This window comes from Oncorhynchus keta, chromosome 6 (assembly GCF_023373465.1).
Source record: "Oncorhynchus keta strain PuntledgeMale-10-30-2019 chromosome 6, Oket_V2, whole genome shotgun sequence".
NCBI lineage: Eukaryota > Metazoa > Chordata > Actinopteri > Salmoniformes > Salmonidae > Oncorhynchus > Oncorhynchus keta.
Window position 1 is genome coordinate 7848722 of NC_068426.1, and position 22108 is coordinate 7870829.

Consider the following 22108-nt stretch of genomic DNA (forward strand, 5'->3'; position numbering starts at 1 on the left):
AGCAACATTTCCATTCCAGAAGAACCGGTACGAGACGGTGTGGCTGAGTATATATGTTTCCCAAGCCAATAAAGCACTTTGGATATAATTTAATTGAGAGAGGGTGACAGAGAGAAAGATAAATAGAGGTTGGATTAGCAGCCAGGTTGCTCTAAATCAACTTTGAAATTCAATTTCCAGCCAGGTCCCCAGGAGGTCGGGAGATGCCACCACTAGGGACAAAGGTGAGCGCTATTACATTCAAGTAGGCTGGGTTTTGCTCGGGTGTTGTGGACGGAAGGGTGTAAAGCAGTGGTGTAAAGTACTTAAGTAAAAACAATGTAAAGTACTTAAGTAAAAACAATGTAAAGTACTACTTAAGTCGTTTTTGGGGAGGTAGTTGTATTGTACTTTACTATTTATATATTTTTTGCCAACTTCACTCCACTAATGAAAATAATGTACTTTTTACTCCATACATTTTCCCTGACACCCATTTTGAGAGAAAAAAATGGTCCGATTCACACACTTATCAAGAGAGCATCCTTGCTCATCCCTACTGCCTCTGATCTGGTGGACTCGCTAAACACAAATGCTTAGTTTGTAAATTATGTCTGAGTGTTAGATTGTGCCCTTGGCGATCCGTCAATAATTATTTATTTTTTAAATGGTGCTGTCTGGTTAAAATAAAACATTTGAAATGGTTAATGCATTAACTTTTTTTGGGGGCACTTTCATTTACCTTTAATAGTTTTGTATATTTCAAACCAAATACTTTTAGACTTTTACTCAAGTAGTATTTTACTGGGTGACTCAGTTTTACTTGAGTCATTTTCTATTTAGGTATCTTTACTTGTACTCAAGTATGACAATTGAGTACTTTTTCCACCACTGAGCGTAAGCCACGGGCTCCGGGTCCATGGGAAGTGGTGTAAAGTAACAAAGTACAAATACTGAAGTTTTTTGGGGGTATCTGTACTTTACTATTTATATTTCTGTTGACTTTGACTTCATTACATGAAAAAAAAGTATACATTTCCTCCCATACATTTCCCCTGACACCTTCATGACTCGCAAACAAAATCAAATCAATCTGAAGATAGAAGAAAACAACAAATCATGTTGGAAAAAAGAATCAAGCAACATTGGCGAGTAGACACACTCATGGGTGAACTTGTTTTGCAAGGCAGTAGGTCGACGACATGCAGAGTTGATCCAATCTTCATCAGTTTGGGCAAATCCAAGGGTCCTAAAGTGTAAACCTCCCAACCCTACCAGGAGCCTATCACTTGCAAAATATTCATCCACTCAGCAGCACTTTGCCCAAGTGTGTCCGAAATTGCACAAGCATGTCTGACATCGCTCTACCACCACCTCCTGACGAGGACGAACACCCTTGGCCGTATCTAAAATAAATGTTTTCTTTTCTCGGGAATGAAGGATTCATCCTACCGGATGAAATGTCTGTTATGTTTACCGAAAGTTCAGGAAATACTAGTGTTCGAGAACTCGCCGTCTAACGTAAAAAAACACATTGAGGTAACGTTAAGCCTACTGTTAGCTTGCTAGCTAGCTAGAATAACATTAGCATTCTAATTAGCATGCTAGCTAACATTAGCTAACCCACATTTGCTAATGCAGGAAGCAGTATTAGTTGATGCTAGCTAATCCTATACCTAAATAGTTCACGAGCTAGTAGCTACCTACTTTAGCTGGCTAAAATGTACCCAGATTCAGAACCTTTGTTAGATAACGCAATCTAACTAAACTGACATGGGCTAACTAGCTTGTCGACAAGCTAGCTAACTAGTAGTTTCTGAATCTGGACACATTTTAATCAGCTAACTTTAGTCTAGCCAAATACCTTTTCTCTAAACACCTGGTTATCTATTCCTTGTGTTAGTTGATAAAGTTGGTCTTACCTAGCTAATTACTGTAGACTTAAGTTATTGACGTAACCTACTAGCTAGATCAATTAACTGTAATGGCGTTCTTCGTTTGTAGAAAGAGAGTCGGACCGAAATGCAGCGTGGTGGTTACTCATGACTTTAATAAATGAAGAGCGATATATGAAATAACTTATACAAAAGCAGAACAACAAACGGAACGTGAAAACCTAATTACAGCCTATCTGGTGAAACTACACAGAGACAGGAACAATCACGCACGAAATACAAAGTGAAACCCAGGCTACCTAAATACGGTTCCCCATCAGAGACAACGAGAATCACCTGACTCTGATTGAGAACCGCCTCAGGCAGCCAAGCCCATACAACACCCCTACTCAGCCGCAATCCCAATAACCACAAAACCCCAATACGAAATACAACAAAACAAACCCATGTCACACCCTGGCCTGACCAAACAATCAACGAAAACACAAAACACTAAGACCAAGGCGTGACATTAACATAGTTTTTTCCTCATTGTGTTAGTTGATAAAGTTGTTCTTACCTAGCTAATTACTGTAGACTTAAGTTATTGACGTAACCTACTAGCTAGATCAATTAACATTGTTTTTTCCTCGTTGTGTTAGTTGATAAAGTTGTTCATACCTAGCTAATTACTGTAGACTTAAGTTATTGACGTAACCTACTAGCTAGATCAATTAACATAGTTTTTTCCTCATTGTGTTAGTTGATAAAGTTGTTCATACCTAGCTAATTACTGTAGACTTAAGTTATTGACGTAACCTACTAGCTAGATCAATTAACATAATTTTTTCCTCATTGTGTTAGTTGATAAAGTTGTTCTTACCTAGCTAATTACTGTAGACTTAAGTTATTGACGTAACCTACTAGCTAGATCAATTAACATAGTTTTTTCCACATTGTAATATTAAATGTTGGTCACTCACTTAACTAATGTTTATTAGAATTTTAGAATTAGGATCCTATACCTTAAGTATTTGATGATGGTAGTTATCTAGCTAAGTAACTGTCTTTCACTTTTCTGTTTTTTATTATTTCAGAAAAATAATGTACACCTTCTTAAGAAATATTGATTACTTACAGCAAACACTGAAGAGAAAAGGTGCCCCTGAGACTCCCTCCACCATCAAGCAGAGCACATTACTGAAGACAGTGTCTCAAAATCCATTGACAAAGCTGTGGTCAAGTATGTGATCCAAGGGCTCCAACAATTCACTATTGAACAAGAACTGTTCAGAGAGTTTGTCCAGGATCTGCCGCCTAACTCTTATCAAGGTTCCACTGTGATCCAGGATTAATGAAGCCTCCAAGGAAATAAAGAAGGCGGTGACTGAGACCATGAGAGGAGTTGACTACATCGTCACCACCACCGACTGCTGGTCTGGCAAAGAAGACGGAGCTTCATTGGTGTTACAGCCCACTGGATAGACCCTGACAGTCTCAACAGATGCTCTGCAACCCTGGCCTGTAAACGGTTGAGAGGATCGCACACCTTTAACTTCTTATGGCTGGGGGGCAGTATTGAGTAGCTTGGATGAATAAGTTGCCCAAAGTAAACGGCCCGCTCCTCAGTCTCAGTTGCCAATATATGCATATCATTATTGGTATTGTATAGAAAACTCTGAAGTTTCTAAAACTGTTTGAATGATGTGTGTGAGTATAACAGAACTCATATGGCAGGCAAAATCCTGAGGAGAAATCCAAACAGGAAGTGGGAATTCTGAGGTTGGTATGTATTCACCACAGTTCCCATTGAAATCCCCTTGAGATATGAATGATTTTGCACTTCCTAGGACTTCCACTAGATGTCAACCGTCTATAGACATTTGAATGAGACTTCTACTGTGTAGTGGGACTGAATGAAAGCAGAATGTATCAGGTGACTGGCAGTCAGCCATTTTCTGATCACGCGCATTCCTCATGGTATCCACTTGCGTTCCATTGCTCATGAAGACACAAAGGAATACTCCGGTTGGAACTTTATTGAAGCTATATGTTAAAAACATCCTAATGATTGATTCTGTGCTTAGTTTGAAATGTTTCTTCGACCTGTAATATAACTTTTTGAAGTTTTTGTCCGACGTAACGCTTACCAGAATGAGCATTTAGATATGTATACCAAACGCGCTAACAAAAGGAGGTATTTGGCCATAAATAACGGACATTATCGAACAAAACAAACATAAATTGTGGACCTAGGATTCCTGGAGTGCTTTCTGATGAAGATCATCAAAGTAAGGGAGTATTTATCATGTAATTTCTTGTTTATGTTGAAGCCAACATGGTGGCTATTGTGACTATTTTTCTGATCGCCGTCTCAGATTATTGCATGGTTTGCTTATTCCGTAAAGTTTTTTTGAAATCAGGCACAGCGGTTGCATTAAGGAGAGGTATATCTATAATTCCATATATATAACTTGTATTATCATCTACATTTATGATGAGTATTTATGTGTAATGATGTGGCTATGCAAAATCACTGGATGTTTTTGGAACTAGTGAATGTAACACGCCAATGTAAACTCATATTTGGATAAATATGAACTTTATCAAACAAAACATACATGTATTGTGTAACATGAAGTCCTATGAGTGTCATCTGATGAAGATCATCAAAGGTTGGTGATTAGTTTTATCTCTATTTGTGCTTTTTGTGACTCCTCTCTTTGGCTGGAAAAAATGGCTGTGTTTATTGTCGTTTGGTGGTGACCTAACAATCGTTTGTGGTGATTTTGCTGTAAAGCATATTTCAAATCGGACACTGTGGTGGGATTAACAACAAGATTACCTTTAAAATGGTATGAGATACATGTATGTTTGAGGAATTTTAATTATGAGATTTATGATGTTTTGAATTTTGCGCCCTGCACTTTCACTGGCTGTTGTAATATCATCCCGTTAACAGGATGTCAGCCCAAAGAGGATTTATTAATGTGTTGACAGGCACCCTAAATGACATCCATTCTGATTTTGAATTGTGAGAACAACAACAGACAAAGGTTCCAACTTCTTGAAAGCTCTCCAAGTTTTTTGGAGAAGATGAAAACAACGAGACAGTGGAAGCAGCGAGTGGTGCAGCAGATCAGCCAAGACAGGAAGATGGTTAAGAGGAACAATAGGAGAGTGAAGGAGTGGAGTTTGTTGATGTGGCAATGATCCTGAATGAAGATGATGGATTTGAGTACAAGCTGATGCGCCCGAATGCTACAAGGTGGAACTCCTGAGGATCGTCAAAGACAAAGGGAGAGGCGGTCGTCAGAGTTCTCTGCACAGACTTCGAGGTTCCAATGTTAGTAAGGATGATGTATTATTTGGTCATAATTTAAGGTCTTGAATGTTGTCTAAATCGGTTGCAGTGTTTCCTGACCCTTTGCTTGGGGACTTATAACTGTTTCACATGTTGTAGCCATACACTATCATTGATCCATTTAGTCAACTACTCATCCAGCCATTGATTACTGTAGTTGAATCAGGTGAAATGGTTAGTGGTCCCCTTTATATAGGGTTAGGAAACACAGCGTTATTATTATTCACAGGTTCAATCCAGCTGAACTCACCTTCCTCACAGAGTATGCTGCCACCATGAGCCCAGTCGCAAAGGCCCTCAACATCCTGCAGGCTGAAACCAATGTCCAGATGGGGTGGCTACTTCCAACTATCAACCTGCTGATCACAAAACTTGACCGAGTCCCTGAGGTACTGTAAGCCTCTGGCAACTGGGACTGAAGAAGCGCTTCAGCCTCATGTTTCACGAACCTGAGCTTTATCGCAGCTGCATTCCTTCTCCCAAAAAAAATACAAAAAAGAATGTGGACAAAGGATGACGCCACCGTCAGAATGGGTAAGACAACATCTGTAAGCTGTCTCACACCCTTACCTGTCTCAGCTGCCCGTGAAAGGCTGTTCAGCATTGCAGGACTTGTTTTCAGCCCCAGGAGAGCAAGGCTGGATTCCAGAAACTTTGAAAACCAGCCTTTACTGAAGATGAACCGTAAATTCTTCAAGTAATGACAGCTTCACGCAAACAAGCCCAAGGACACAGATGCCTTATGCGCTTTTGTTAATTTATGTTTAAATTCACAAGTTCTAGGTGTCCTTGTTACAAAGACATGACCTGACACCCTGATTTCTAATGCAGTTCCAACAGTGGCGATGTCCTCATGTTCCTACTTGAAAAAAAGATTTCTGTATAGGGTTCTATTATAGGATGTTGTTTCTAAAGCAAAGTGACAGTGATTGTCTTACGTTTACTGGCTATATTCCTTCATTAAGGCATACTTATATTTTGTCTATAAGAGATGTATTTTGAAGGGTAAGTTTGTAATCCTTCTCCCCCCCCAACAAGATTTAGATGCAAGTGGCTGTTCCACTGGTTGTCATAAGGTGTATGCACCAATTTGAGTCGCTCTGGAATCCACATAAAAATAAAAATAAATAATAATCTGAGCTCTTCTTGCATCCGTAAAACTGCGATGGACAATTTACAAGATGATATTATAATACTGTGTATGCATCGAATAGCTATGATGAGTACTCTCTCATCTGTGTCTGTGGGACAGAGTTGGGCCTCTGGAGCTTGAGCTGACAATTGATTGATTTAACTTCAGACTGCATTCCATAGAAAGATGTGGTCGGTATAACCGAGATAGAGATAGCCTGGAGGAGTAGAACAAACCCTTATTGTTCCTAATCATCCGAGCATCTGGGAATCTAAGCCCGGTTGGAGATTAAACAACACCAGGTGCAGATAACCACAAGATGAACCCGAGGTGACTTATGATGCCCCCGATCTGCATGGGAGGGGTGGAACCAGCTATGACTAAGCATTGTTTGATCTACTATATAAGAACTCCGCATTGTCTGTAAGGTTAAGCTCTCGGAGACACACACTTCAGAGTCTGCGGTCGACCAGCTTATTATTAATTAATATTGCAATAATGAATCAATGTTAAATAAAGATTGATTTTTGAATAATTGTCCAAATCTCTCTCAGTATACATGAATTTCCACGACAACTGTTACCTCTCAGAAAAGCTCAAACAAAATAAAAGGCTGGCTGTTTTTCTTTTTGGATTTATGGCTCTTACGTGTCATTAACTTTTGATACTTAAGTACATTTACCTTAAGGCTATTGTTTTGATACTTAAGTACATTTACCTTAAGGCTATTGTTTTTGATACTTAAGTACATTTACCTTAAGGCTATTGTTTTTGACACTTAAGTACATTTACCGTAAGGCTATTGTTTTTGATACTTAAGTACATTTACCTTAAGGCTATTGTTTTTGATACTTAAGTACATTTACCTTAAGGCTATTGTTTTTGATACTTAAGTACATTTACCTTAAGGCTATTGTTTTTGATACTTAAGTACATTTACCTTAAGGCTATTGTTTTTGATACTTAAGTACATTTACCTTAAGGCTATTGTTTTTGATACTTAAGTACATTTACCTTAAGGCTATTGTTTTTGATAGTTAAGTACAATTAATATCAGGTACATTAAGACTTTTACTCAAGTCGTATTCTAATGGGTGACTTTTACTTGAGTCATTTTCCAGTAAGGTATCTTTACTTTTAATCAAATCAGCCAGTGTGATGATGAATATGGGCCTCCAGGCCGAGGAGATGGCTCCGTTTCTTTTAACTACGAGGAGTCCATGTTGGATGAGACTGTTTTTGAGGGTTAAGACTGTATTTTTATGAAGATTGCAATACAAATCCTGACAGGAAGCGTTGCAATTGGATATAGGCATATAACAGTCATTGATGAATATCAAATGTACATACATGTATCAGTTTGGATTAATTTGGGATACTATTTATGTTTCCATATAGTATCTTAGGTATCAGTTTGGATTAATTTGGGATACTATTTATGTTTCCATGTAGTATCTTAGGTATCAGTTTGATTAATTTGGGATACTATTCATGTTTCCATGTAGTATCTTAGGTATCAGTTTGATTAATTTGGGATACTATTCATGTTTCCATGTAGTATCTTAGGTATCAGTGTGTATTAATTTGGGATACTATTTATGTTTCCATATAGTATCTTAGGTATCAGTGTGTATTAATTTGGGATACTATTTATGTTTCCATATAGTATCTTAGGTATCAGTGTGTATTAATTTGGGATACTATTTATGTTTCCATATAGTATCTTAGGTATCAGTTTGATTAATTTGGGATACTATTCATGTTTCCATGTAGTATCTTAGGTATCAGTTTGATTAATTTGGGATACTATTCATGTTTCCATGTAGTATCTTAGGTATCAGTGTGTATTAATTTGGGATACTATTTATGTTTTCATATAGTATCTTAGGTATCAGTGTGTATTAATTTGGGATACTATTTATGTTTCCATATAGTATCTTAGGTATCAGTGTGTATTAATTTGGGATACTATTTATGTTTCCATGTAGTATCTTAGGTATCAGTGTGTATTAATTTGGGATACTATTTATGTTTCCATATAGTATCTTAGGTATCAGTGTGTATTAATTTGGGATACTATTTATGTTTCCATGTAGTATCTTAGGTATCAGTGTGTATTAATTTGGGATACTATTTATGTTTCCATGTAGTATCTTAGGTATCAGTGTGTATTAATTTGGGATACTATTTATGTTTCCATATAGTATCTTAGGTATCAGTGTGTGTATTAATTTGGGATACTATTTATGTTTCCATATAGTATCTTAGGTATCAGTGTGTATTAATTTGGGATACTATTTATGTTTCCATATAGTATCTTAGGTATCAGTGTGTATTAATTTGGGATACTATTTATGTTTCCATGTAGTATCTTAGGTATCAGTGTGTATTAATTTGGGATACTATTTATGTTTCCATATAGTATCTTAGGTATCAGTGTGTATTAATTTGGGATACTATTTATGTTTCCATGTAGTATCTTTGGTATCAGTGTGTATTAATTTGGGATACTATTTATGTTTCCATATAGTATCTTAGGTATCAGTGTGTATTAAATTGGGATACTATTTATGTTTCCATATAGTATCTTAGGTATCAGTGTGTATTAATTTGGGATACTATTTATGTTTCCATATAGTATCTTAGGTATCAGTGTGTATTAATTTGGGATACTATTTATGTTTCCATATAGTATCTTAGGTATCAGTGTGTATTAATTTGGGATACTATTTATGTTTCCATATAGTATCTTAGGTATCAGTGTGTATTAATTTGGGATACTATTTATGTTTCCATATAGTATCTTAGGTATCAGTGTGTATTAATTTGGGATACTATTTATGTTTCCATGTAGTATCTTAGGTATCAGTGTGTATTAATTTGGGATACTATTTATGTTTCCATATAGTATCTTAGGTATCAGTGTGTATTAATTTGGGATACTATTTATGTTTCCATATAGTATCTTAGGTATCAGTGTGTATTATTTAGTCATTAAGGGTGGATTGATAAGAGAATATGTTTTACTTGTGTTTTAATAAACGACAGCATATTACACTCTGAAACCATATGATTGTATGAAATTGATTAAATCAAATCAAATGTATTTGTTACATACACATGGTTATCAGATGTTAATGCAAGTGTAGCGAAATGCTTGTGCTTCTAGTTCCGACAATGCAGTAATAACCAACGAGTAATCTAACCTAACAATTACACAACTACTTACTACCTTATACACACAAGTGTAAAGGGATAAAGAATATGTACATAAAGATATATGAATGGGTGATGGTACAGAACGGCATAGGTACGATGCAGTAGATGGTATAGAGTACAGTATATACATATGAGATGAGTAATGTAGGGCATGTAAACAAAGTGGCATAGTTTAAAGTGGCTAGTGATACATGTATTACATAAAGATGCAGTAGATGATTATAGAGTACAGTATATACATTATTGTCACCAAGATGGCATAGCAGTCAGACGTCTTTTGTCATTGTCTTGTCGTGTCCCGTATATATATATATTTACAACTTTCTTCGCATACCTTTTATATATTTTTATTTTATTTTCCATAAACTCAACTTCAAAACACTCTCCTGCAACCCGCCTCACCAATTTATAAAAAAAAGAATGTATTGTTTACCTGAAATCTGTAATCCTCAATAGAAGCTAACCAGAAGCGAGCCAGAAGCCAACCAGAAGCTAGCCAGAATCTAGCCAGAAGCTAATCAGAAGCTAGCCAGAAGCTAGTTAGCTTCTTTACTGGCTAATCATTAGTATTCAGCTAACCACGGTTTGTGGTCATCAGCTATCCTTTAGCTCGAAAATCTATCGCCAGTTTTGTACGGCGCGGCTCGGACCGGAACATACCGGGCCTATTTTTCTCTACATGTCCCCGGATTTCAACCGCAAGCTCTGGACATTTATACCTGGATCTCGCAACTAGCTAGCTGCTATCTGTGTGACTATCGGCTTACATCGATCCCCGAGCAAACATCAATTATTCCGAGCTAGCCAGCTGAAGAGTTCCATCAGCCACTCCTGGGCTACCAACGTTATCTGCCCGAGGGAGCATCCGGCTGGCTCCTCCGTCGCGACGCTACCTGAACGCCCATCTGCGGTCCGCTAATCGTTAGCTGTCTTATCAGCTGCTATCTGAATAGATCTATATATTTTTTTGCAAATTGGATTGATCCCTCTACCACATGGAACCTCACTAATCCTACCGTCGGAAACGCATGAGGTGGCTAAAAACAGACCTACATCCCTGCCAGCTTGCTACCGATGGCCCGGCTAGCTGTCTGAATCGCCGTGACCCCAACCAACCTCACTACTCACTGGACCCTTTTGATCACTCGACTAAGCATGCCTCTCCTTAATGTCAATATGCCTTGTCCATTGCTGTTCTGGTTAGTGTTTATTGACTTATTTCACTGTAGAGCCTCTAGTCCTGCTCACTGTACCTTATCCAACCTATTAGTTCCACCACCCACACATGCGATGACATCTCCTGGTTTCAATGATGCTTCTAGAGACAATATCTCTCTCCTCATCACTCAATGCCTAGGTTTACCTCCACTGTATTCACATCCTACCATACCTTTGTCTGTACATTATACCTTGAAGCTATTTCATCGCCCCCAGAAACCTCCTTTTACTCTCTGTTCCAGACATTCTAGACGACCAATTCTCATTGCTTTTAGCCGTACCCCTTATCCTACTCCTCCTCTTCCCCTGGTAATGTAGATGTCAATCCAGGCCCTGCAGTGCCTAGCTCCACTCCTATTCCCAGGCGCTCTCTTTGATGACTTCTGTAACCGTAATAGCCTTGGTTTCATGCATGTTAACATTAGAAGCCTCCTCCCTAAGTTTGTTTTATTCACTACTTTAGCACACTCTGCCAACCCGGATGTCCTAGCTGTGTCTGAATCCTGGCTTAGGAAGACCACCAAAAATTAGGATATTTTCATCCCAAACTACAATATTTTCAGACAAGATAGAACTGCCAAAGGGGGCGGTGTTGCACCTACTGCAAAGATAGCCTGCAGAGTTCTGTCCTACTATCCAGGTGAACTTCTACTTTTAAAAATCCACCTCTCTAAAATAAGTCTCTCACCATTGCCGCTGCTATAGACCACCCTCTGCCCCAGCTGTGCTCTGGACACCATATGTGAACTGATTGCCCCCATCTATCTTCAGAGCTCGTGCTGCTAGGCGACCTAAACTGGAACATGCTTAACACCCCAGCCATCCTACAATCTAAACTTGATGCCCTCAATCTCACTCAAATTATCAATGAACCTACCAGGTACCTCCCCCAAAGCCTTAAACACGGGCACCCTCATAGATATCATCCTAACCAACTTGCCCTCTAAATACACCTCTGCTGTCTTCAACCAAGATCTCAGCGATCACTGCCTCATTGCCTGCATCCGTAATGGGTCAGCGGTCAAACGACCTCCACTCATCACTGTCAAGCGCTCCCTGAAACACTTCAGCGAGCAGGCCTTTCTAATCGACCTGGCAAGGGTTTCCTGGAAGGATATTGATCTCATCCCGTCAGTAGAGGATGCCTGGTTATTTAAAAAAAATGCCTTCCTAACCATCTTAAATAAGCATGCCCCATTCAAGAAATTTAGAACCAGGAACAGATAAAGCCCTTGGTTCTCCCCAGACCTGACTGCCCTTAACCAACACAAAAACATCCTATGGCGTTCTGCATTAGCATCGAACAGACCCTGTGATATGCAGCTTTTCAGGAAGCTAGAAACCATTATACACAGGCAGTTAGAAAAGCCAAGGTTAGCTTTTTCTAGCAGAAATTTGCTTCCTGCAACACTAACTAACTCAAAAAGGTTCTGGGACACTGTAAAGTTCATGGAGAATAAGAACACCTCCTCCCAGCTGCCCACTGCACTGAAGATAGGAAACACTGTCACCACTGATAAATCCACTATAATCGAGAATTTCAATAAGCATTTTTCACGGCTGGCTATGCTTTCCACCTGGCTGGAGAGCCATCTCTCATCTCATCTCATCTCTCTCCATCTCTCTCCACCGCCATCATCTCTCCACCGCTCATCTCTCTCCATCTCTCATCTCATCTCTCTCCATCTCTCCCTCTCATCTCTCATCTCTTCTCTCTCCATCTCTCATCTCTCTCCATCTCTCATCTCCATCTCTCATCTCAATCTCTCATCTCTCTCCACCGCTCATCTCTCATCTCATCTCTCTCCATTTCTCATCTCATCTCTCTCCATCTCTCTCCATCTCTCATCTCATCTCTCTCCATCTCTCATCTCATCTCATCTCTCTTGTCACGTTCTGTCCATCGTTCGTATGTGTTTTCCTTGTTTTAGTGTTGGACAGGACGTGAGCTGGGTGGGCATTCTATGTTGTGTGTCTGGTTTGTCTATTTCTATGTTTGGCCTGATATGGTTCTCAATCAGAGGCAGGTGTTAGTCATTGTCTCTGATTGGGAACCATATTTAGGTAGCCTGTTTTGTTGGGTTTGTGGGTGATTGTTCCTGTCTCTGTGTTTTGCACCAGATAGGGCTGTTTTGGTTTTCCACGTTTATTGTTTTGTAGTGTTCATGTTTATCTGTTTTTATTAAACATGAGTCAATATAACCACGCTGCGTTTTGGTCCTCTACTTCACCACAGGAAAACCCTGACAGAATCACACACCAACCAAGGACCAAGCGGCGTGGTAACGGGCAACGGCAAAAGTGGCAGCAGGAGAAGGAACAGAGGCAGCAGCAACAGAACAGCAGCAGCAGCAGTGGGAGATGCTGCACTATTTGGATAAATGGACTTGGAGGGAGATCCTTGACGGAAAGGACCCTGGGCAGAGCCATGGATGGAATTGGAGCTGTCGGCGAAGCAGAGTGCTGAGTCTGAGAGTGTGGAGGATGTATTGGACAGAGTAGAAAAGAAAGCTGTTGGTTTGGCATAGTATGCACGGCATACCAGTGCCAGCACCACTCATCAGGCCTACAGTGCGTCCTGCCTGTCCAGCTGCCAGAGCCTTCCTCCTCTCCAGCGCAGCCAGAGTCTCCCGCCTGTCCGGCACTGTCAGAGCTACCGCCCCTCATGCCAGAGGCGCCAGAGGCCCTCATTCCAGAGGCACCAGTGCTCCTCAGTCCAGCGCTGCCAGAGCCTTTTTCTCCAGTCTGCCCAGCCTGGAGCTAGCGCCATCTGAGCTACCAGTCTCAGCGCCCAGCGCCGTCTGAGCTACCAGTCTGCCCAGCGCCGCCAGTGCCGCCAGTCTGCCCAGCGCCGCCAGCGCGTGCCGCCAGTCTGCCCAGCGCCGCCAGTGCCGCCAGTCTGCCCAGCGCCGCCAGTCTGCCCCGCCAGTGCCGCCTGCCCAGCGCCGTCTGAGCTACCATTCTGCCCAGCGCCGTCTGTGCTACCAGTCTGCCCAGCGCCGCCAGTGCCGCCGCAGTCTGCCCAGCGCCGCCAGTGCCGCCAGTCTGCCCAGCGCCGCCGGTGCCGCCATTCTGCCCAGCGCCAGTCTGCCAGTGCCGCCAGTCTGCCCAGCGATCCGCCAGTCTGCCAGATCCGCCAGTCTGCCCAGTCAGCCAGGATCAGTGATCCGCCAGTCTGCCCAGATCCGCCAGTCTGAGATCTACCAGTCTGCTGATCCCCAGCGCAGTCGCCAGTCAGATCCGCCAGTCTGCCAGATCTGCCAGTCTGCCCGCCAGTCTGCCAGGATCTGCCAGTCTGCCCAGTCTGCCGATCCGCCAGTGATCCGCCAGTCTGCCCAGATCCGCCAGTCAGCCAGGATCCGCCAGTCACCCAGGATCGTCTGCCATTCAGCCAGGATCCGTCAGAAGTGCCTCAGCCAATCTGCCCAGTTAGCCGTCCGCCAGTGATCCGCTACCAGTCTGCCCAGCCAGCCGCCAGTCTGCCCAGATCTGCCAGTCAGCCAGATCTGCTAGTGTCAGCCAGTCTGCCCAGCGCCGCCAGTCTGATCCCCAGCGCCGCCGCCAGTCAGCCAGGATCCGCCAGAACTGCCCAGCGATCCGCCAGTCGGGCCAGGATCTGCCAGTCTGCCAGGATCCGCCAGTCTGCCAGGATCCGCCAGTGTGCCAGGATCCGCCAGTCTGCCAGGATTTGCCCGCCAGGATTTGCCCGCCAGTGCCTGCCAGGATCTGGACTACCCAGCCAGGATCCGCCAGAACTGCCCGTCGGCCAGGATCTGCCAGTCTGCCAGGATCTGCCCGGTCTGCCAGGATCTGCCAGTCTGCCAGGATCCGCCAGTCTGCCAGGATCCGCCAGTCTGCCAGGATCCGCCAGATCTGCCAGTCAGCCAGGATCCGCCAGTCAGTCAGGATCCGCCCAGCAAGCGCGCCAGGATGCCGCTCAGTCAGCCAGGAGTCAGTTAGATCTGCCATTCAGGCTGCCAGGGCCAGTCTGCCAGGATCCGATCTGCCAGTCAGCGAGGATCAGGATCCGCCAGTCGGCCAGATCCGCCAGTCTGCCAGGATCTCCGCCAGTCTGCCAGGATCCGCCAGTCTGCCAGGATCCGCCAGGATCTGCCAGTCGGCCAGGATCCGCCAGTCAGCCAGGATCCGCCAGTCGGCCAGGATCCGCCAGTCGGCCAGGATCCGCCCAGTCAGGCCAGGATCCGCCAGTCGGCCAGGATCCGCCAGTCGGCCAGGATCCGCCAGTCAGTGTGCCAGGATCCGCCAGATCTGCCAGTCGGCCAGGATCTGCCAGTCAGCCAGGATCCACCAGAACTGCCAGTCAGCCAGGATCCGCCAGTCGGCCAGGATCTGCCAGTCTGCCAGGATCAGTTAGATCCGCCATTCAGCCAGGATCCGCCAGTGGGCCAGGATCTGCCAGTCTGCCAGGATCTGCCAGTCAGCCAGGATCCGCCAGTCGGCCAGGATCTGCCAGTCAGGCCAGGATCCGCCAGTCGGCCAGGATCTGCCAGAACTACCAGTCAGGGCCAGGATCCGCCAGAACTGCCAGTCAGCCAGGATCCGCCAGTCAGCCAGGATCCGCCAGATCTGCCGGCCAGGATCTGCCAGAACTTCCAGTCGGCCAGGATCCGCCAGTCTGCCAGGATCCGCCAGTCGGCCAGGATCCGCCAGTCGGCCAGGATCAGTTAGATCTGCCATTCAGCCAGGATCCGCCAGTCTGCCAGGATCCGCCAGATCCGCCAGTCGGCCAGGATCCGCCAGTCGGCCAGGATCAGCCAGAACTGCCAGTCAGCCAGGATCCGCCAGAACTGCCAGTCAGCCAGGATCCGCCAGTCAGCCAGGATCCGCCAGAACTGCCAGTCTGCCAGGATCCGCCAGTCTGCCAGTCGGATCCGCCAGTCTGCCAGGATCCACCAGTCAGCCAGGATCCGCCAGAAGTGCCAGTCAGCCAGGATCTGCCAGTCAGCCAGGATCTGCCGTCAGAACCACCAGCCAGCCAGGATCTGGTAGATCCATCCAACCTGCCCGCCTAGTCTTCCCCAGTCAGCCAGGATCCCCAGAAGCCAGTCAGCCAGGATCTGCCAGTCAGCCAGGATCTGCCGGAACCACCAGCCAGCCGAGCTTCCCTCGGTCACCCCGAGCTTCCCCTCGGTCCTGAGCTACCTCAGTCCAGTGGGGCCCATTGTTAGGTTTCCTAGGCCAAGGTTAGCGGTGAGGGTCGCCACTCAAGGGACACTAAGGAGGTGGACTAAGACAATTATGGAGTGGGGTCCACGTCCAGCGCCAGATCCGCCACCGCGGAGCGATGCCCACCCAGACCCTCCCCTATAGGTTTAGGTTGTGCGTTCGGAGTCCGCACCTTGGGGGGTTCTGTCACGTTCTGTCCATCGTTCGTATGCGTTTTCCTTGTTTTAGTGTTGGACAGGACGTGAGCTGGGTGGGCATTCTATGTTGTGTGTCTGGTTTGTCTATTTCTATGTTTGGCCTGATATGGTTCTCAATCAAGAGGCAGGTGTTAGTCATCGTCTCTGATTGGGAACCATATTTGGGTAGCCTGTTTTGTGTTGGGTTTTGTGGGTGATTGTTCCTGTCTCTGTGTTTTGCACCAGATAGGGCTGTTTTTGGTTTTCCACGTTCATTGTTTTGTAGTGTTCATGTTTATCTGTTTTATTAAACATGAGTCAATATAACCACGCTGCGTTTTGGTCCTCTACTTCACCACAGGAAAACCCTGACATCTCTCCACATCAAATATAAATATATATAAAATATAAATATATATAAAAATGTAAAATTATATATAAAATGTAAATGTATATAAAATATAAGTATATATAAAATATATAAGTATATATAAATATATAATAAAATGTTCCATCTCTCCTCTCATCTCTCATCTCTCATCTCCATCTCTCATCTCTCCATCTCTCATCTCTCTCCATCTCTCATCTCTCTCCATCTCATCTCTCTCCATCTCTCTCCATCGCTCTCATCTCTCTCATCTCTCTCATCTCTCATCTCTCTCATCTCTCCATCTCTCATCTCTCTCCATCTCTCTCCATCTCTCATCTCTCCATCTCTCTCCATCTCTCATCTCTCTCCATCTCCTCTCCATCTCTCATCTCTCTCCATCTCTCATCTCTCTCCATCTCTCTCCATCGCTCATCTCTCATCTCTCTCCATCACTCTCCACCGTTCATCTCTCAATTCAATTCAAGGGCTTTATTGGAATGGGAAAGATGTGTTAACATTGCCAAAGCAAGTGACGTAGATAATATATAAAGTGAAATAAACAATAAAAATTTACAGTAAACATTACACATACAGAAGTTTCAAAACAATAAAGACATTACAAACGTCATATTATATATATATATATATACAGTGTTTTAACAATGTACAAATGGTTAAAGGACACAAGATAAAATAAATAAGAATAAATATGGGTTTTATTTACAATGGTGTTTGTTCTTCACTGGTTGCCCTTTTCTCGTCTCTCTCCATCTCTCATCTCTCTCCACCTCTCATCTCTCTCCACCTCTCTCTCCACCGCTCATCTCTATCCATCTCTCTCCATCTCTCTCATCTCAATCTCTCTCTTCATCTTTCATCTCTCTCAATTTCTCGCTTCACCGCTCATCTCTCTCATCGCTCATCTCAATCTCTCTCCCCATCTCTGTCATCACCATCTCTCTCTCCACCGCTCATGTCTCTCCATCACTCATCTCAATCTCTCTCTCCATCTCTCATCTCGTCCTCTTTCCACCGCTCATCTCTCTCAATCTCTCTCTCCATCTCTCATCTCGTCTCTTTTCCACCGCTCATCTCCTCTCCATCTCTCCCTTTCACTAGTGTATACAACCTTATGCTATACTAGGAAAATTGTGTTTAGGGCCAAATCCTGGCCTCTGGTACTTTTTCAGCAGCATAAGTGAGAGCAGGTCCGCTGGAGACATGGCCCAGTGAGACATGGCCCAGTGAGACATGGCCCAGCGAGACATGGAAAGGGAAAAGCCTGAGCATTTTGGGTAAAACACTGAGGTACATACTATATGGGAATGCGCCATTAGAGGATGCAACAATGTACCTGTCTCATTATGGCGTCTGTTAGAGCGCCATTGAGGCCATCTCCATTTCAAGTAGTCAATTTTCTTCTTATACTATTTCTATGAGTTGGTAAACAAATTGGTAGGTTACATACTGTCAGCTGGAGTGTGTTGTCTGAACAGATATAAAGCCCAGGGTGGTGATTTACTAACATCTGCAGTGATGGAATGTTTGCTCATGAGTAGAATTCATTGGCTGATCCCTACTGATAAACTGTGATCCTTCCTTAACCTATAGGAAGTCCCACCCAGTTGACTACTTCAAAATGGTGAAAGTCCTCAATGGCACTTCCCATGCTAAAACAGGCATTTGGGCACTAGAGTCTTCTATCTATCTCTATGATTTAAAAAAAAAAAGAAAACGACTTCCTCTTCTCACTTTCTTGAGATACACTGCTCATTTTCCCCTTCCACATTAGTGCTCCCCTGTGTGTGTTCTTACCGATGGCCTGTTGCCAGCTGATTTATCTCTCTGATGTATTTGGCCAGTGTTTGATTTGACACTGCCAGGGAAGGTTCCTGTGTGTGTGTGTGTGTGTGTGTGTGTGTGTGTGTGTGTGTGTGTGTGTGTGTGTGTGTGTGTGTGTGTGGCAGACTTACAATGATGGCAAAAACTACATTTGAGAGTGTGCTGACCCTGGTGCTAGAGAGGGTACAGCTGACCCTGGTGCTAGAGGGGTACAGCTGACCCTGGTGCTAGAGAGGGTACAGCTGACCCTGGTGCTAGAGGGGGTACAGCTGACCTGCGAGTGTGCATCTGTGAATAGGGTAGGAGGTAGTAAAGGTATGGGGAAGAGAGACATAGGGGGCAGAAGGATCTGGTATGGGGAAGAGAGATATAGGGGGCAGCAGGATCTGGTATGGAGAAGAGAGACATAGGGGGCAGCAGGATCTGGTATGGGGAAGAGAGATATAGGGGGCAGCAGGATCTGGTATGGAGGAAGAGAGATATAGGGGGCAGCAGGATCTGGTATGGGGAAGAGAGATATAGGGGGCAGCAGGATCTGGTATGGGGAAGAGAGCTATAGGAGGCAGCAGGATCTGGTATGTGGAAGAGAGACATAGGGGGCAGCAGGATCTGGTATGTGGAAGAGAGATATAGGGGGCAGCAGTATCTGGTATGGGGAGGAGAGATATAGGGGGCAGCAGGATCTGGTATGTGGAAGAGAGATATAGGAGGCAGCAGGATCTGGTATGTGGAAGAGAGATATAGGGGGCAGCAGGATATGGTATGGGGAAGAGAGATATAGGGGGCAGCAGGATCTGGTATGTGGAAGAGAGATATAGGAGGCAGCAGGATCTGGTATGTGGAAGAGAGATATAGGAGGCAGCAGGATCTGGTATGGGGAAGAGAGATATAGGAGGCAGCAGGATCTGGTATGGGGAAGGGAGACAGGGGGCAGCAGGATCTGGTATAGGGAAGAGAGATAAAGGAGGCAGCAGGATATGGTATAGGGAAGAGTGAATAAGGAGGCAGTAGGATACGGTATGGGGCAGCAAGATATGGTATGGGGAAGCAGGAAAGACAAGATGGCCTGGAGCTGGCTAAGTGTAGTTTCATTTAGACCTTCCTGGCCTGCTGACACATTTACCTAGACTGAGATCTACACAGGGGAGAGGGATGGGGGAGAGAGACGAGAGGAGAAAAGAGGAGAGGGGGATGGAGAGAGACGGAGGCGAAGGAGAGAGCAAGAGAGAGGAGAAAGAGATGAAGGAGAGAGGCACAGAAAGATAGCAAGACGATTGAGATAAAGAGAGGATAGAAAAGGATGGGTGATTCATCCTAGCTGATGAATGATAGATGAGTAACAGGTGTTTGTTGTGAAATAATAGTGAGGGAGTGAGAAAATATTAAAGAGAGGAAAAAGAGGCTACAGGGAGCTGCCATAGGGAAATATAGAGGACTCGTTCTCGTCTTTTGTGCCATTATAGTGTCTGTGACAGCTTCGGCAGCACCATTGAGGCAATCTCACGATTGGCTGATCCCTACTGATGATCTGGTTGGACGTGACTCCAACAGGGCCACCAGGAGGGATCAGCCAATGAAGGTGGAAGTCCCACCCAGTTGACTACACTAAAATGGTGGAAGCCTTCTCATACAACCTTTTGGCCCCTAGAGGCCTCTGTCATTCTCTATGGCGCTGCCCCTTTCTCTCTGACTAGCCAGTCCGCAAGAAAACAGAGAGAAGAAGACATGAGGAGAAAGAAGGAGAGCAGAGAGAGAGAGAGAGAGAGAGAGAGAGAGAGAGAGAGAGAGAGAGAGAGAGAGAGAGAGAGAGAGACTGTAGGGAGCTGTCTTGTCTGACCTGCCATGGTGTCTCCAACTGAGATCAGCAGCTGCTATGCCCTGATGACTTTCACTCACAGTGAGTGTGTGTGCCTGTGTGTATAACTGTGCTGCATGTCTGTGTGTCCTGTGTCATGACTCTCGCTCCTGGGTGAGAATCAAAGATCCCCGCCCTCTCCCACCAGAGAGGAAGAGGGGGAGTGGGGCCGGTTGTATGAATCTAACGACCGGTCGTAAACTTCTCTCTCTTGCACTACAGTATGGAAAACTCAAAAATCCTTTGTGTGTCGAGAGACTCATGCCAAAACTTCAAAAATCAAAAGATTGTACATTGGAACATCAGTTTTCAAATCCAAACATCTGGAATGGTTGGTGGGGCTGCAAACAATAAATCCTGTGAAAAGTGTATTGTTTTGTGATATCATTAAGGACGGTATAACTAAATAACTGTAACTCTACCAATGTATACATCCCAGTTATCAGATTTACATCTAAATGTTGTAAAACTTATATTATTAAATATAAAACTATTTGTGAGAAGATGAAATGCTATTTTAGCCTTCTGAATTAGAATTATTTTTCATATAAACTTTTGCCAAGCCAGTAACCATGCCCACATGAGCAAAGAGATTGTGGCAAGGTGATGGACCCGCCCTCCAAGGCGAGTGCATAAAAGGACTGCTAAAGAGATTTACACCAGACCAGAAAACGTGGAGCTGTGGCTACACATTGAAATTATATACAACTACAAGACCAGTATACGGTAAGACTCAAACTCTTGAGTGAAGAGGATAAAGGCTACATCGGAACATTCAGTCTGCAGCTGCTTAAGTATTTTAGTAAATTAAACTCGAACAGTAACCACCGCGTGTGTACCTCTGATGTACCCAGTCTAACGAACACTCAGAGACAAAGAGGCCTACTACAACTGAGGACATTGTGACCTCCGGTGGAAAACCAGAGACTTACATCGAACTACTCACCATAGATGGACGAGTGGTTTCAACAGAGAGATGACGAATGCATACAAGCGTAAATATGCGTTGCATTTATTTTCGAATGAGCGGTCGTTCATGTGCAAAGTATTTATTTTTCATGAGTATAGCTTCCACGTGTATGTACCAGCCACTCTCTCTGTCTCTCCCGCTCTCTTTAGCTTACCCTTCCATTGTGTAATAAGCCGCCATATCGGGTTAGTCCACGAGGGACTTTTCATTGCATTATGTTAGTAATCAATTCAATGTATACGTGTATGTGTGTCTGTGTGTTTCTGAGTGATTATTTAGTTAATAAATAATTAGGTAAATGTGTGTATCGCTGAATCATTATTTAGAATAGGGTTTGTGTAGATATCCAAGGATTTTGCGACGTTCAGAATGAGACTGATATGAGGTAATAATGATTAATGTATGACTGGTATGATAACGATATATTCTGATATATTCTTAAATTAATTCGGGAAACAGTAACTCATTAAACATTATTTTCCCGTGGTGCCCCAAGTTATTAATGAGTTAATTGTTACATGATTAATTGAATCACGCAATAATTAAAACATAGTTAATTGATTTGATAAAATAGCTGTCATCACATTAATGATAGTCATGACACCTGTGTATGTCTATAAACATTCCATATAACTCACAGCAGAGGACTTTGATGCAGGCGGCGTGCAAGTTGTTCTCTGCCCTGATCAGAGACCTCATCCCGATGACAAAGAGGTTCCCAAAACATGTGATGAAGGCCATGACCCACACAGAGACCCTGAGCACCACGTTAGCTAACAGGTCCTCGAAGGAAGAGATACCGTCTGTGTTGGGCTTGCACGTTCTCACGTGGGCGCATAGGAACAGTACTGGAATGTCTTGAAGTAGCTACGAGTGGAACGACAACATATAGTATAGAATGTGTTATACAGGACATATAGCA

At 43.7% G+C, this 22108-nt stretch overlaps 1 protein-coding gene across 1 annotated transcript in view; it reads right to left on the reverse strand.

Annotated features, from left to right (window-relative positions):
• The window catches only part of LOC118385715 (relaxin receptor 2-like), a 297386-nt gene that overhangs the window by 128820 nt on the left and 146458 nt on the right, over window positions 1-22108 (reverse strand). The window lies entirely within an intron of this gene.